General features: G+C 48.4%; 1 long non-coding RNA gene across 1 annotated transcript; it reads right to left on the reverse strand.

Moving 5' to 3' along the window:
• Nucleotides 1-1,931: 1,931 nt before the first annotated feature.
• LOC109264074 (uncharacterized) lies at nt 1,932-5,687 on the reverse strand. Its single transcript, XR_002078568.2, has 2 exons — nt 4,507-5,687; nt 1,932-2,231 (listed from the first exon to the last, which is right to left on the reverse strand). It is a non-coding gene; the product is annotated as an uncharacterized LOC109264074 (long non-coding RNA).
• Between the last annotated feature and the right edge of the window lie 10,695 nt (nt 5,688-16,382).

Below are 16,382 nucleotides of genomic sequence, written 5' to 3' on the forward strand. Positions count from 1 at the left end.
TGCGAGTTCATGACCTGAGCCGAAGTCGGACGCCCACCTGATTGAGCCCCCCAGGCGCCCGAACCGGAACGATTTTGATGAGCTGTGTTCTGTTTTGTGTGTTGTCCCCGTCGCCCCATCTGTGCTGAAGGGAGCGGGGCGGGTGGGGGGGGGAGGGGCTTTCTGGCTGTGTCCTTCCTCCATAGCCCCCAGCGCCATGCTGAGTCAATAGTGAACGACGGATGGATGGTTGTGGAAATGTGTCCAGGTGATTGCACTCTGGCTTTAAAAGTTTATTCAGGTATTTGGAACAAGATCACAGGCTATCTCCAACAGGTAGTAAAATTTGATCCTTGAGCCAACTAGCCAAGGGTGAGCAGGCTGTCGGAGTCATGCCTGTGGGCCAGTTGTCAGAGAACGTGAACCCTGTTCTGGGTTACTGTGTGTTTCAGATGCTAGGGCTGATCGCTGAGGTCTGTGTGTTGTGAGTCTGACTCTGGCTGGAGCCCTTCTGGGTCTTATCAGGTTCTGAGCTCTCCAGCACAGGATCCGTGAAACATGGCGGAAGTGTGTTGCAACGGGGCCTGGGGGTTTTCTGGTGAGAGCCCGTTGACTGTCCCTTACCAGAAGTCCTTAAACGAGTATGGCCGAGGAGCTGATGACCCTTTGTTAACAAAGGTACTGCTGACTCACTGTTCACCTAAAAGCAAATTCTCGCTTTGAAGTCCAACAACATTTCTCGTAAATATCATGCAACCTACTAACTTTCTTCCTGTTGGAAAGCAGTAGTCTCTCTCTTTTACTGTTTTTTTTTATGAAGTTCTAGTGACATACTCAATTTCAGTTGTACACGGGAGACCAGCTATGAATTCTAAGTGTAAAGCTGAACTTTCATGTAAATATAAGCATAGTCTTTGGGCCCTGGTGATAAGCACCAGGATAGTACATCCCCATTAGATGATGGCCACGTGAGGGTGGTATCACAGCATTAGAAAATAGATTTGCTATAAATACTTATTATTTGTGTATATATTACATGTATTTAGTGTATATGTGTGATACAAGGTATATGTCATACATGATATTATATATGTAATTATTATATTGTTATATATGAGTATTACTATATAAGTATATATATATATATATGTGAGTGTACATATGCACACACACGTCTATTTCAGTCTGTTCAAATCGAACGCAAATGGAGAACAGATCTGAAAGTTCTCCGAGCAGACAGAAGCAGTTCAGTTCTATAAGCAAAGCTTAATTTATTGTATTTTACAAGGTAAGTGAGGCTAACTTGACTTGGGTCTTGGTTATGGTCTGCAATTATAAGCAAAACTTAAATTGTTCCCCCAAACTGATATGAACTAACCACTAACTGATTTCCGCTTACTTAAGAAAATGCTAAGTTTGCAACCAGTCCCTGTGAAGAATAAACACCGCCTGCACTCTGCATGAGCTGCTTCATAACGAAATCCCTCGAGCCTCACCCCGTGTTTTGGTTTGAGTGTTGTGTGCACAATAAACTTTTACTGATTACTATGTCAGTGATTCACTGGTTGTACTTTTTTTCTTTGCTGAACTTTGTACAAGTCCTGTTGGATATATTCCTTTTTTTTTTTTTTTTGATGTTTATTCATTTATTTTTTTGAGAGAGAGAGAGAGAGAGAGAAATTGCAAGTGGGGGAGGGGCAGAGAGAGGGAGGCAGAGAATCCTAAGCAGGCTCCTCGCGGTCAACACAGAGCCCAACTTGGGGCCCGAACTCACAAATTGTGAAATCAAAGTTGGACACTTAACCGGCTGAGCCACCCAGGAGCCCCGGATATATTCATTTCTTTGGAAAATACATGAGTTTTTCATCCCCCCAAAACATTGGCCTCACACAAGTGCCCTTGAAATATTTAGGTTGTTGATTAAAAAATAATGAGCCATGAAAAAAGCATGATTTGTGTTCAGTTTCTCAGTTGTCTTTAATTCCTTTCTGTGTCTTCAAGAATTCGATTTTAAAATATTTCCTCCTTCTACCCCTCCCATAAGTCACCATCAGCTGTGAATCAAGTTCCAGGAACAAGAGAGGCTGTGTTATTAAGTCAATAGGAGAATTTCACTGTCTTTTTTTCTGGGTTTCTTTACTTTCTCTTTTTCCAAAGTCCTGCTGTGGAATCTCTTGTAACAATCAGAGTCCCGGTATAAGTGACCTGTTCCCCTGAGTGTGCTGTTTGCCCAGAAGAATTTCCAAGAATTCCTTCAAAAAATAAAAGGAAAAGCTGATTTTGTAGGGAGCAGAAGTAGCTCTTGGGCCCCATACAATCATATTTCCAGTCAGCACGTGGTATTGGCTACATTGAACTGGATTGTGTGTGCATGTGCGTGTGCGTGTGTGTGTGCGTGTCCCATTGATGTTATAAAAGGACATTCTGATTTCTCATTTTTTGAGTGGTAATTCGATCATAACTAGCTAATAGGTGTGTATGAAATAATAGTCAGGTTCTTAGGAAAATGGGTTTGGCCTTTAAAATACAGCAGCTTCTCTTGCATTAAAATCAAACAACATAGGACACAAACAATGTTCTAAGCAGGACCAGGTGTCCACGGAGTGTCTCCCACCCCCATGAAGCTTCTGTTCCCCCATGTTGCTATGCACGTGGCGACAATGTAACCTGATTCAAAACCGATGGTTTCCTCCGGGTCCTCAGGAGGTCCTGAGGAGGGGAGTGTCTACAGCAAGGTTGGGTCCTACATGGTCAGGTGGCTTTTCAGCCTTCTCAGGGAGAAGCACCCATCTCCTGCAGGTCCCTAGAATGCCAGGGGCGGTCCCCAAGGGTCCAGAATCGTGCCTGGGACTCCACACAACTTCAAGAAGCAGAACACCTTAACGCTTTCCTTATGCATACGATGTGCGGGCTCTGAGCAGGGTTCTTTAGGTACATTACCCCACTGAGTCTTTATTCCAGCTCCAGAACATTCAGCCTTGGCAGACCTTGAGCTTCAGAGAGGTTTTAAGCTGGCACATCATGGGGGAGGTGGGAAGGGAACCTAAGTCAGTATCTGTAACTTGCCTTCTGAGCTTAATTCCTCCGTGACTGAAGTCCTTGCTTTGTCGTCGCATTCCCATGGGGCTGGCTTGGGGACTATTGACGGGTTCTCTTGTTCAAACCTGCAATTTACTCCCTTCCTTGCACCCCCCACACCCCCAAGGGGCTGGGAGCTCTGTCAGCCCAGCCCTGCTGGGTACCAGCCCTTAGCAATACTTATACCCTGCCCAGCATTCATGCATTCGCTCCTGCACATTCCCTCTCCCCCCGTAAGTCACCTGTTACCCTCAAAGACGTCATGCACTTCCTTGCAGTGAATGACCTCTGCTCCAAAAATAGTCACAATAATAATGGTAATAATAACAATTGCTATTATTATTTATAGCATCAGTGTTATGGGTTGAATTGTGTTCTTTCCAAATTTGTATGTTAAAGTCCTAACATAGGAGATAGGGTCTTTATAGAGGGAATCAAGGTGAAATGAAATGGAGGGTGGGCTCTGATCCAGTATGGCCAATGTCCTCGTAAAAAGGGGAAATTTGGGCGCAGAGGCTGCACAGAGGAAACACGATGTGGACAGATGGGGAGAACACGGCCGGATGCACACTACGGACAGAGGCCGGTGACACATTCTCCCTCTCAGCCCTCATCACAAACCAACCCAACCCAGCACCTTGATTTCGGACGCTGAGCATCTCAAAATGTGAGTGAACATATTTTTGCTGTGTAAGCCCCTTGTCTGTGAGGCTTTGTTATCATAGCCCTGGCAATGTGATAACAACAGCAATAACTAAAAACGTTGTATGTATGTATGTATACGGATGTGTGCACACACAATATATATGCATATGCCATGTACCCTACACCTGTAGTGCAAGGTGCTGGGCAAGATTCTTTTTATTTTTTAATGTTCATTTATTTTTGAGAGAGAGAGAGACAGAGCAGGAGGGGGGGGGGCAGAGAGAGAGGGAGGCACAGAATCCGAAGCAGGCTCCAGGCTCTGAGCTGGCAGCACAGAGCCCGACGTGGGGCTCGAACTCACAAGCCGAAGTTGGACCCTCAACCGACTGAGCCCCCGAGGCACATGCCTGTGCAGGATTATTTTAATGCAGCGTCTCCTGAAATCCCCCCCAGTGATCTAATGCCCTCGGTGATGCTGAGATTTAGAGTTTAGGAAACTCGCCCAAGACCACACAGCCAGTAGGCGGGCAATCAGGCCAAGCCCGCAGTTTGCATTCGAGAATGCTGCCTGTCACCAGCATGGCGGGCCATTCTCTGTTTGCCGGATCTGAGCCCCGGGTGTCCCCACCGTGAACTGCTCCTCTGTCTCAAATGTCAACAATGTCGTCAAAACAACAATGATTTTTTTCAAATCACTAACGTTCAGAGGACATTAAATTAAGTAGGGGTTCTCATATTCCCGGTCTCCACATAGCAGAAAAATCTGTTAGGATGAAGAAGGTAATCTCATTAGTAAGCCGTTACCTTGGAACTGAAGGGCAAGTGTGGTTGCTGTTGTTTCTGGAAACAGAGGGGTTTGGTCCTGAACAAAAGCTAGCCTGGTACAATGTAGTATAGATGCTTTATGAATAGGTCACTGTTTACAACGCACAACTCAGCGTTGCTTCAGAATCGGCCTGGTTTCCCGTCCTGCAGGCCGGGGTTGGCAGTGGGAAATTTGCGTGTGACAGAGCTCGGGGAGTTCATGTTGAAGTGGAGGGTTTCAGCCCCCAGTCCTCATGGGGGCAACCGAAAAACATCTTTTTCTCTTGGCAGGTCAGCCTAGAAATCGCTGTGGGGGCAGAAGGAGACAGAGGCTTTGACCATCAGACGCTACAGATTAAACATCATATATTTTGATCAACACGTGTTAGCAACATACCTTCCAAACACACCCATGTGGGGTTGAACCGTGTCCTTGGTAAGTGGGTCTTCCTACTGTTCCACATTTATGGCTTTCTGTAAGACTTACTGATCTCATACACACAGATTTTGATGCAGAGATTCGGGGAAATCAGAGTAGATTTATAGTATTTATACAATTAGCTAAGAGAACCTCCTCTAAAGTCTTAGAGCGAAATCTTACAGCAAGAGATTACTTCTCATTTTCGGTGGCTTTCATCAAACCGGATCAATTGAATTATGATTCTTGTTGATTTTGTGAAATTCTGGTACCAGCAGGGTAAAGCGGTGAGACCACGGGTTGCGCTGGTCCTCAGAACATACTTATTTCCCTTGCCTGACGTAATATTTTGAATTTTTTTACATAATGAGAAGTCGAGCCCCCCTAAAATATGGCTGGTTTCACCAACTGGTTTATGCATCTGAAAAATTATTCTTTCCCAGCAGTTAAGATTCCACAGTGAGGCCTTTGGGCAGAGAGAGGACCTGGTGCAAAGCCGCGGAGCATTGTGGGAGAAACATGCCCAGGGCGGGGAGGGGCGGGGATTTCTGTGATGGACGTTACCCCTCTGGCAAGTGAGAGGAGCACCAGCCATAAATGCTGCTTCCTCCTCAATGGATGTGAGCCTCCTGGGCAATCAGACAACCTTGGGTAGAAAGGAACCATTTCACTGTGGCCAAAGGTCATATTCTGTGGGAGAGAAACCAACGAGAGAGACCGTGATTGGTCCAAGGCCACGCGACCAGTAAACGGCAACACAGAGATTCTACACCAGGTTTCCTGATCGTTAGTTCCGTGTTTTCAACAGAATGCCACCGTCACTAGTCACATCCTAGTCAGAGCCGGTGAGCGAGCGCCACAGGACGCCATCTTGAAGGGCGGTGGGGGGTGTGTGCCCGCCGTCATCTTGTCCCCAGTGCCTGCCGTTCGGTGGGAGCTCCACCACGTCTGTCAAATTAAAGCTCGAAAGAGTAAACACGTTTTCTCTTCATGATTATTTTTAAGTAATTCTAATATTCCTTTAACAGTACTAGTAGTTTTGGCCTTCCTGTTGCTCGTGAATAAGGTCGCCCCAAGGAGAAAATAAGGAAAACGAAGCAAAACCCACCTATGTTTGGCTCCTTGTTATTCGTGAGATGAAAGTTTTGTGGCAGCGGAAGACACAAATCTGTGGGGAAATGGAGTTGGGAGGTCACCCTGATGTCTCCTCTCTGTGCCGTAAGGGCTGTCCATCAGCACAGATGAAGTGGTAATGTTAACAAAAAAACAGGTATTTACAAAGCCCATACTCAGCTACTTTTGAAATTCTTTTTAGAAAAATGTTTATTTATTTTGAGAGAGAGAGAGCAGGGGAGGGGCAGAGAGAGAGAGGGAGAGAGAATCCCAAGCAGGCTCCGCGCGATCAGTGCAGAGCCTGATGTGGAGCTCGAACTCACAAACCATGAGATCGTGACCTGAGCTGAAATCAAGAGTCAAATGCTTAACCGATTGAACTACCCAGGTGCCCCTTCTACTTTTGAAAATCTTTTTTCTCTTTGAATGTTTATTTACTTTTGAGAGAGAGAGAGAGAGAGAGAGAGTATGAGTGAGCGAGGGGCAGGGAGGGGCAGAAAGAGAGGGAGACGCAGCATCCGAAGCGGGCTCCAGGCTCTGAGCTGTCAGCACAGAGGCCGATGTGAGGCTTGAACCCACCAGTGGTGAGATCATGACCTGAGCTGAAGTTGGACGCTTGACCGACCGAGCCACCCAGGCACCCCTACTTTTGAAATTCTTAAAGCAGTTAGGACCTACCAATATCCTTACAGACCCAAAGAGGCAATTAAATTTTGAAAGCTTTGTTCAACCCAATTGCCTCTGAGAAGTCAAAAAGGCAAACATGAAAGAAAACGAAACAGAAGAAAAAAACCCAACAAATTATTTTTTCGATGTGGTTTTGTTCCAAGAAAGCAGCGAGACAGGTTTCTGTTCCAAATTGATCAATATAAGTAGATACTTGAGGGTAATAAATAAATACTACATCTGGGGCAGTGACAAACATTAAAAAATAGAACTCTGGGGGTACCTGGGGGCTGAGTCAGTTGAGCATCCGGCTCTTGATTTCAGCTCAGGTCATGATCTCATGGTTCACGAGTTCAAGCCCCAAGTCAGGCTCTGCGTGGACAGTGTGGAGCCTGCTTGGGATTCTCTCTCTCCCTCTCTCTCTCTCTCTCTCTCTCTTTGCCCCCCCCCAAATAAATAAGTAAACATTAAAAAGAAAAAAACAAGTCTGGAAACATGAGGATGTGCCATGCAGTGTCGTGACTGAGGTTCCTGTCACTGCATTGCATGTTTGAAAGTTGCTAAGAGAGTAGACCTTACAAGTCCGTGTCATAATGAAAAAAAATATGTTTGTAACTACATAAAAAAAGAAAAAAATAGACTCCTGAGGCAGAAGAGAAGCCGATTTCTCTATTCCTGCATCAGTGCGGTTTTGTGGGGGGTCTTAGCTGCGTCACCGGAAGCGTGAGGAGTTTTCAGCGGGCAGATTTCTGTTGACGGCATCCCTCACCTTAAGACGAGCTTCCCGTTCTGTCAAAATCCGACCTCAAGGGCACAGACACCCTTCAGGGATGGTCTAAATGCGTTTGAAGCAAAAAGTCAATAATTCTCAACGGTATTAGGGTTAATTTTGTTTCCCTCCCCTCCCCCCACGCTTATTCAAATTGCTGCCAAGATGGGATAGGAGATTGCATTGAAGTGGTTAATGGACCAACTGGGGAGCCAACGTTTGTGTTCTTGGTCCAGTGATGGCGGCACCCAAGGTCGGAGCGTCACAATGAGTCAGGAGTAGGTGAATAAGTTGGTGGTGAGCGAATCAACAGATGGGTGGCCTGGTTAACCTTTCTCCCCCAGGCCCGGGCACTTCTGCCAAGCCCTTCTCCCTCTCCCGAGCTGTCTGCTGCTCCCTCGGCAAGTGTTAGCTGATAACTTAAGCTGTGACCACTCCCAGGAGTATTGCATTTCAAAAGCGGCCTCCAAGATAGAAAATGCTTCAGTTAAAGGAGCAGGAGAAGGGAGGACCGGTTGCTATTTTCTAACTTGCTTGCAGGTAGAGTTCCAGGCCATTTAGCACCATTTTTAGCCAGAGCCCCTGCGCATAATTCCCTCCAAATCCGGGGAGCCAATGACTCCGAAGTGGTGTTTCCTCCCTTTCAAGCATCACGTTACAATCGTTTCAGCCGCACATCTCCTCTTCTCGCCTGTGTCTTAGCTACAGATGGTAGCTGAGTGGGGGGCTGATCTCATCCAGAACAGAAACAGTAAACCTATTCAGTTCTGAACGACATCTTAACAGCGTGTGAACGAAATAATTCGTATTTCCGGGACCCCGAACCCGCTGCAGCTCACGCTTTCATAGACATACTGATGTATTTTGGGCTTTGAATTTAAAATGCAGTTACGAATCTGGTTCCCTCCCTCCTGATATCTGAGCACGCCAACACGTGTGTGCCAGGGGGTTACTCGTTATGGTCATTTTCTGCCCTTGTCTGTATGAACGATATGTATATGATATGTCACAACGCGTGTTGATACGTATGTAGGATGGGCCAGTATTTCCAACTTATTCTCCTCTAATGAGAGCTGTAAGAACTGATTTCTGTGCTCAAGAGCAAACATTTCTGGAGTTCCTTCCATGGGACGCCGACACGAGACACTGGATATACAACTGAGAAAGTGCATATAAAACGTTACATATCATCTATCAAAAAATAGCGAATGATAAAACGAAGACACGCGACCTTGCTTCTGACTTAGGGAGCTAGGCTCAGTTCTAAGTTTCCGGAAGACCTGAGAGTTACGACTGTCTCCTTTTGATTTGGATTGGCCGAGGACTACAGCCAGCAGCGTGAGAATTTGCCTCGTCATGCGGTCTTGTCTCCTGTATTTAATACTCACATGCACGTGTGTACTGTAGATGGGCAGACACGGAGGGTCAGCTTTACGGAAGGCACCGGACGGAGCGAGGGCGTTCACAGGGCACTGCGTTCCCAGCCTGCTCCTGCTAATTGGTGTCTGTCATCTGTGTCCAGGGGTGTATCTGAGCAAAAGCAAAATCAGTTACTCGTGATTTGTAAAATTTAGTGCCTGCTTCCTACCAGTTTAGTTTGCAGACGGCCTCTGGACGTTCCTTTCATCTTTTCTGAATCACGGTATTGTTTTAGGGTTTGGGTTAAAAAAACGGCTTTCTCCCTGCAACAAGACAGCTATCTGTGTAGCAGACAGTTGTGCCACAGGGTAGAACGTATTGCTGTCTCTTCCTGCTCCTGGGTAAGGTCATCAGTTGGCAAAATACCTCGGGTGGTTCCTGCTCCTGGACACCTGCCGCCATCTGCTAGCAATCAATTCTAAAGGTGGCCTTTTCACCCAGATTTCACTTCCCATTGTTTTCTTTTGAATGTTACTTGGTAAGCTGATCTTGAAGGACACCTTCATTGGTGGAGGGATATTATCTTTCCACTGTCACTTAAGAAATAGTTTTTAGTTGGAAATATTTAAGAATTTACCAAGGTAGAGAGCACGGTATAAGGAATAGTCACGGACTCATCACCTACTTTCTTTCTTTTTTTTTTTTTTTAATTTTTTTTTAATGTTTATTTATTTTTGAGACAGAGAGAGACAGAGCATGAACGGGGGAGGGTCACAGAGAGGGAGACACAGAATCTGAAACAGGCTCCAGGCTCTGAGCCGTCAGCACAGAGCCTGACGCGGGGCTCGAACCCATGGACCGTGAGATCATGACCTGAGCCGAAGTCGGCCGCTCAACCGACTGAGCCACCCAGGCGCCCCATCATCACCTGCTTTCAGTGATGACACAGTCCTGACCTATCTTGCTTCATATATATCCCTCGGCCCAGGGTTAGAGCCGACAAAGTGCCTGGAAACATGGAGAATTAATGAATTAATTGTCTTGGAGAGCAATTAGTGGGGGTGGTGGTGGGGGGGAAGGATATTTTTAGGATTAGTGCTTTATACTCTATTTGTTTGTGTAGGTAATAATGTAGTTTGTAGACTTTTTTTTTTATTTATCTGAGAGAGAGAGAGAGAGAGAGAGAGACAGGGTGAGTGGGGGAGGGGCAGAGAGAGGGAGAGAGAATCCCAGGCAGGCTCCTCACTGCCAGCGGAGAGACTGACATGGGGCTCGAACCCACGAAACCGTGAGATCAGGACCTGAGCCAAAACCAAGAGTCGGATGCCTAACTGACTGAGCCACTCAGGCGCCCCAGCTTGTAGACCTTTGTAACATGAGTCTCAAAAGTATGGCCTCAGAAAGCTTTAGGCTACATTTTAATTTTAAACTTTAAGGACTTAATGCATGTATTTGCAAGACGTGCATGTGTAAACAGAAACAGAGTCTGCTTTCTGGAAGTTCAGGTATCCCGATAGTGATCTTTGCATAAAACATCTGGGTTGGGGGGCGCCTGGGTGGCGCAGTCAGTTGAGCATCCGACTTCAGCCAGGTCACGATCTCGCGGTCCGTGAGTTCGAGCCCCGCGTCGGGCTCTGGGCTGATGGCTCGGAGCCTGGAGCCTGCTTCCGATTCTGTGTCTCCCTCTCTCTCTGCCCCTCCCCCGTTCATGCTCTGTCTCTCTCTGTCCCAAAAATAAATAAAAAACGTTGAAAAAAAAAATTAAAAAAAAAAAAACATCTGGGTTAGGTTGAACAATGAATGAGGCGAGAATGGGCTCTGGTCAGGGACAATCAGAGAACCCCGGGTCTGGTCGCTGCAGGGTGACCTTAGACAAGCCACTCAACCCGTTACTCTGGGCCATACTCGCCTATTCCTTTCATTTTTAAACTCAACCTGGACTGAGCAATTACCTTCTACCAGACACTGGGGACACGGGGGTGACATAAATCACCATTCTGGCCTTGAAGGGGCTGGAGTCTGGCTGGATATTCTCTGGGGACCTTTCCAGTTCTCACAGTATGCTTTTAATTATTTGTTTTATGTTGATATTTTTCCCCCCAGGCATTCGCTATCCCTCCTTATTTACAGGATACACCACTGAGTCTAACATTTGAGAATCACCACACTCTGACCCAAATCTGCCATTCCAAGTTACATTCCTACTTCTTCCCAACTAAAATCGTTCTCTCCAGTTACAACTATCTCTGTCATTATTGTCACCTGGCCATTGGATCACCAAGGTGTCCCCTCTGCTTCCCTCTGAGCATCCAATTCCCACCTGTTCTCTCACAGCCAACATGCTTCTTACCTTGTCTGTGGGTCCTCCTCGCCACTCCCGTCCGTCTTGTGCGTTCCCAGCAATCACAGTGTCCCTTCTGATTTAGTTCGGAACCAGGTCTCCCCAAAGACTCCCTGAGCAGCTCTGGGTTCCCCCGGCCACCACTGCCCTCCTCCTCCTCACCTCGCCTTCCCACCAGGAAGCTTGCGGACAGGAAGTTCTCCCTTTCATCTTTTTTTTTTTTTTAATGTTTATTCATTTTTGAGAGACAGAGAGAGACAGAGCATGAGTGGGGGAGGGGCAGAGAGAGAGGGAGACACAGAATCCGAAGCAGGCTCCAGGCTCGGAGCCAACAGCACAGAGCCCGATGCGGGGCTCGACCCCATGGACCATGAGATCATGACCTGAGCCGAAGTCGGACACTTAAGCGACGGAGCCCCCCCAGGCGCCCCCTCCCTTTCATCTTTGAATCCCAAACGCCTAACAAGCGCGACACTTGGCCGGGGGTACAAGTTCGGTGAATGAGTGGCGGTGAGGATTGGACACCTCTGCCCAGCCTCATCGGGTTGTTTCACCTTGGGTGTGTGCAGAAGAGAACCACAGAACTGTCCTCTCTCTGGCACCCAGGGTGTCACTCACATGGAAGGACTTCAATCAACTGGAGTCCATTTTCAAATTACAAAAGCTACATTTTTAGGTTTTCCTTAGGGGAGAATAATTTTCAAAAATAACTGAATCCTTTGCTGATGATTTTAGCAGTCATGATAAAGGCTTTCCGTGGCACTTCTAATTACACACAATTGCGAATGGTTAGCTCTCTGGGAACACCTGGATGTCCTTGGTAAGCATGCCAAATTTGTTTCACGATGTTTTTGCGGTCTTCGGGGAGAAAAATTTCCCCGAAAAACAATTTTTTTTTAACGTTTATTTATTTTTGAGACAGAGAGAGACAGAGCATGAACGGGGGAGGGGCAGAGAGAGGGAGACACAGAATCGGAAACAGGCCATCAGCCCAGAGCCTGACGAGGGGCTCGAACTCACGGACCGTGAGATCGTGACCTGGCTGAAGTCGGACGCTTAACCGACTGAGCCACCCAGGCGCCCCATTCCCGAAAATTTTTAAAAAGAGTATTATTATTTTTTACTAAGTCTGCTTCAACTGAAATCAAATCTTGAAAAAAGAAAAAAAAAAAAACCAAATGATGGTAACCTTTGGGTTCAGAGCCCCTGAAAGGCATTCAGAGCACATCACGGATCTTGTTTTGTTTGGGCTTTGACGTGAACTGTGAGCGAGGAGGCTTCCCAGTGTGGATGTTCTCTCGGGTTCGGTGACGAGACAAACGGGCAGACACCGTCTCCGAAGTGCTGTATGGAGGGCGTCAAACAAGCCACAGCCGGTTCATTCGGGCTAAACTGGTACCCACATAGCCTCAAAGCTTGAACGCATCTGGAATGTACATCATCTGAACGAGACGAAAGGAAAAGCGAGTGTGACCGCCAAGGAAAGAGAGGGATTCTGGTAGCTGTGACTGGCTGCGTGCTGCCCAGAACCACGGCGAGCGGCGCCTAGACGCCGAGGCCCCGCCCTGTGCCCTGGGAGCTCGCAGCTGCACCTGCTGCCTGACTCCCGGCCTCAGTCTCCTCATCCGTGAAATGGGCGTTACGCGTGGGTCCACACGCTTCGATGCCCGGGACGCTCCTAGGTTAGTGCCTGGTGCACCTGCATGGTCTGTGCTTGCTTGTTTTTCTTCCACAGCAAAAATGTGATGGGTGCTGCACGTGTGTGAGCCAGAGAACCCGTCCTCGACCCGGACCCGGCAGAATCATGGGCGGGCCCTCCAGCCTCACCAAGACCTCTCCGGGGGCTGCGAGCTGGCACCCGCCCCCCTGCCCCCTGCCCCCCGCACCCCCACCCCCACCCCCAGAGGAGGCACCAGCACTGAGGGACACGCTCTCTTTGCACTGTCACTCCCGTTGGCCTCGGCGTGACTCTCACCAGGCTGCCCCTGCTCCTTGGGAAGCAGGGAAGCAGGAGAAGATTCTCCCGGCCCCACCCCCCAGGACCCCCAGCCTGGAGAGGGCCACCAAGGACCACTGGTCCCCTCCTAGCGGATGCTCTTTCCATGAATGCCCTGGAAGCTTTCGCCTGCCACACGTGGACTGCTCACAGCCTTTCTGAGATGAGCACTGCCTTTTCACCCAGGGGTGTGTGTCCTGATGTTTTGCCTGCAATTATTTCCACTCTTTTCTTCAATGGCTCGGAAACAGCGTGTTTCCCACTCTCCCCCAAGGACCCTGCCTCTCTGTGACGGCTCTGCTCCCCCTGCCCCGGGGTCTCTGGAGACTTCCATCACCAGCTGCAGAACTGCTCCCTCCTGGCTGACCTTCTCCTGTGACAAGATGCCTATCGCTCTGTGCCATGTTGCATCATATGATGTCAGCAAGCTGGAGGAAAACAAAGTCCCTTCCCCGGGGAGCGGCTTCTGCGACAGCACAGTGGAGACCTGGGAAGCGGGGGGGTGTCTTGGGTTTCGGTTCAAGAGCATCTCCCTCTGCTTTAAAGGATCATCCTTCAGACCCACCTTCTCTATTGTGGTTTTCATGGGCATTAAAAACACATTCTTAGTTCTTACGTGTTTTCTGAGCCCTGAAATGCCTTCTGCTTGTTTAACAGCATTCAGGGTTCAGTACACTCCTTGATTTCGTGTTCATTCTAGTCCAGGCATCGGTGATTAAAACATCATCAACGACATAGGGGCACCTTGTGGAAAACTTCGCTCCAGAACTAATATCCTATTGATGACTGCCCTGGTTTGCTAAAAAATCACTTACTGTGAACGACTTCCTTGGGATCAGATGTTTTGAACTAAAAATTTATGTGCAAAGACTGTGTGTTGTTATTTTGTTTAAAACAGAGGCAATGGTGGAATTTGAATTCTACTTATTATTATTTTTTTATCATGATGTCTTCTGCTGGTGCATTTTAATTAAACTTCGGAAAAGAGTCTTGAACTCGTATCGTTACTGACTTTTTCTCTAAGGGGACTCTGGTGCACAAGCCAAAGTGAGATTTGCAGGAGTGCGGACCCTGCAGGGAATTGGCGGGATTCGATCCCCGGGACTGAGGCTGTGGACCTGCCCCACCACACATGTGGGGGGTCAGTCCATGGGAAGGCTTTGCTGTGTTAAACTTCTCTGATGACCAGAAATGCACAGATGTGGGAAAATACATTACACGCCATGAGTCGTGCCTCTCAGGATTCTAGGGTGAGGATAAGTGAGATAAGATTAGCTTACTTTCCTTCCCTGCCCATAATTTCTCCACTGGAGAAGGCGGGCCGGGGTCCTTGAAGCCCCTGGGGCTGTGGTCACCGGAATGCCTTCCCTTCCTTTCCCTTCCAGAAGCCCTCCTACCTTGAGGGACAGTCTGGAGACAGAAGGCCAGGAAAGTGTGGAACTGGGCATTCTCTATTCTGCTATGTTCTCCCAAGAGTTTTGCACTGTGTTTGAGCACATTTTCTCTGCTGCATTTCAGACTCGGGGGAGCTGGGGGAGAACCACGGAAGGTCCACGGAGAAGAAGTGGTTGTGGATGATGCTGTCACCTTGCTTGCTTTGGTCTGAGCATGTCTGCGAGAGTTCAGCTCCCCGGCTGGGGTGGTGCCGTGTGGAAGACCCGGGGGGCAGGGCGGGGAGCATTTACGAGGACCCCAGTGACCCAGGCTCTCCTTTCTTGCCCTCTTCATTCTTCGGATGATCAGTGAGCCTACCAGGGTCAGAGCACAGACCCTTCCAGAGACGGGATGATTCTGTGTGCTCTGTGCTGGGGCTGTGTAGTCAGGGCTTGCCCATGGCCTGCACTCCTCCCATCTCTGTCCTCTCCGTGCTCCCACCAAGCGTGCACCTTCGGTCCCGGCACTGCTGGAGCTGTGGAGCAGCCTGGGGTGCCGGTGCCCCTCACCTGTCGTCTCCTTCTCTGTTCTCCGGCCACCAGACTTCCTTCACCTGCCTGAGCCCACCATGCTCTGGCCGCCCCCCGTTGTCTGCACATGCCAGTCCCCCTGCTGGAAACTCTTCATTTCCTCTTTGACCAGCCAACCGTGGGTCCTTCAGAACTCACCTGTTTCCCACTCCCTCCCAGATTAGGCAACCCCCCCCTGTTTTACAAGGTCACAGTGCCATGAACTTCTTCAATGGTTACAAAAGAGGGCATGTATGTTTGAGATACACTGATGTGACCTTATGCTTGGTGCTTCCTGGCCTATGGCCCCCTTTCTCCCCAGCCTGGGTGGCAGGGGTTGGGGGGGGGTCAGTCACCTGCCCTGGATGGAGGAGGGTGTCGGCAATAATGCCGAGAACACGTTTATTCACACATGTGAGGGTGAGCCCCTCCAGGCCTGCCAACTAGGATATGGGGGCACACGGAAACACACGGAGCCTGAAGGCCCAACTTCACGGAGAGAAAGACCTTTCCCAAGCGTGGCTTCTCGTCTTCTGACAGATTCCAAACTAGGTAAAAGTGCATTTGACCCTGGAGTTTTGTGCAAGGTGTTGGCAACACAGAGAAGGAGGGTGGTGGGTCTGGTGCCTGCAGACAGTGGGGCAGAGAAGGTAGGGGTGAGTGACAAGAGGCCCCACCCCCCTCACCCCGATCCTCAGCAGGGCCGATTCGCACACACAACAGGGATGAGCACGTATTTGTCAGACAGGCGTGTAAGTGAATGGTGGTAGAGCTTTAAGCTAGAACAGGGTGAGTTTTAAAAATGCCACGTATCTGTGCTCCTACCAAGGCAGAATACCAAAGAGAGAAAACAAGAGAACAGAACGATTCCCAACTATTATCACTCACCACACACGTACGAAGGGCGCAAAAGGGATTGAACACCTACCAAAAAAAGATAAGATTCTCATATTAAATTTTACACACACGCATGTTCTAAAACAAAGTGACAGAGAAAGAATGCAAATAAACGGGCGAACAAAGAAATGTAAGACAAATAAAAAGTGAAAAGAACCCCAAATAACAATATCATTATCAGATGAAAAGGAAAAATAAACAGTAGGGGATAAAGTGGGCTACTTTAAAATTTGGTTTTGGGGGCGCCTGGGTGGCTCAGTTGGTTAAGCGTCTGAGCATCTGGCTCAGGTCCTGATCTCCCCGTTTGTGAGTTCAAGCCCCACGTCAGGCTCTGTCCTGCCACTGAAGAGGCTGCTTGGGATTCTCTCTCTCCC

Source organism: Panthera pardus, unplaced genomic scaffold (genome assembly GCF_024362965.1).
Source record: "Panthera pardus isolate Hobbes unplaced genomic scaffold, ASM2436296v1 HiC_scaffold_1, whole genome shotgun sequence".
Taxonomy (NCBI): Eukaryota; Metazoa; Chordata; class Mammalia; order Carnivora; family Felidae; genus Panthera; species Panthera pardus.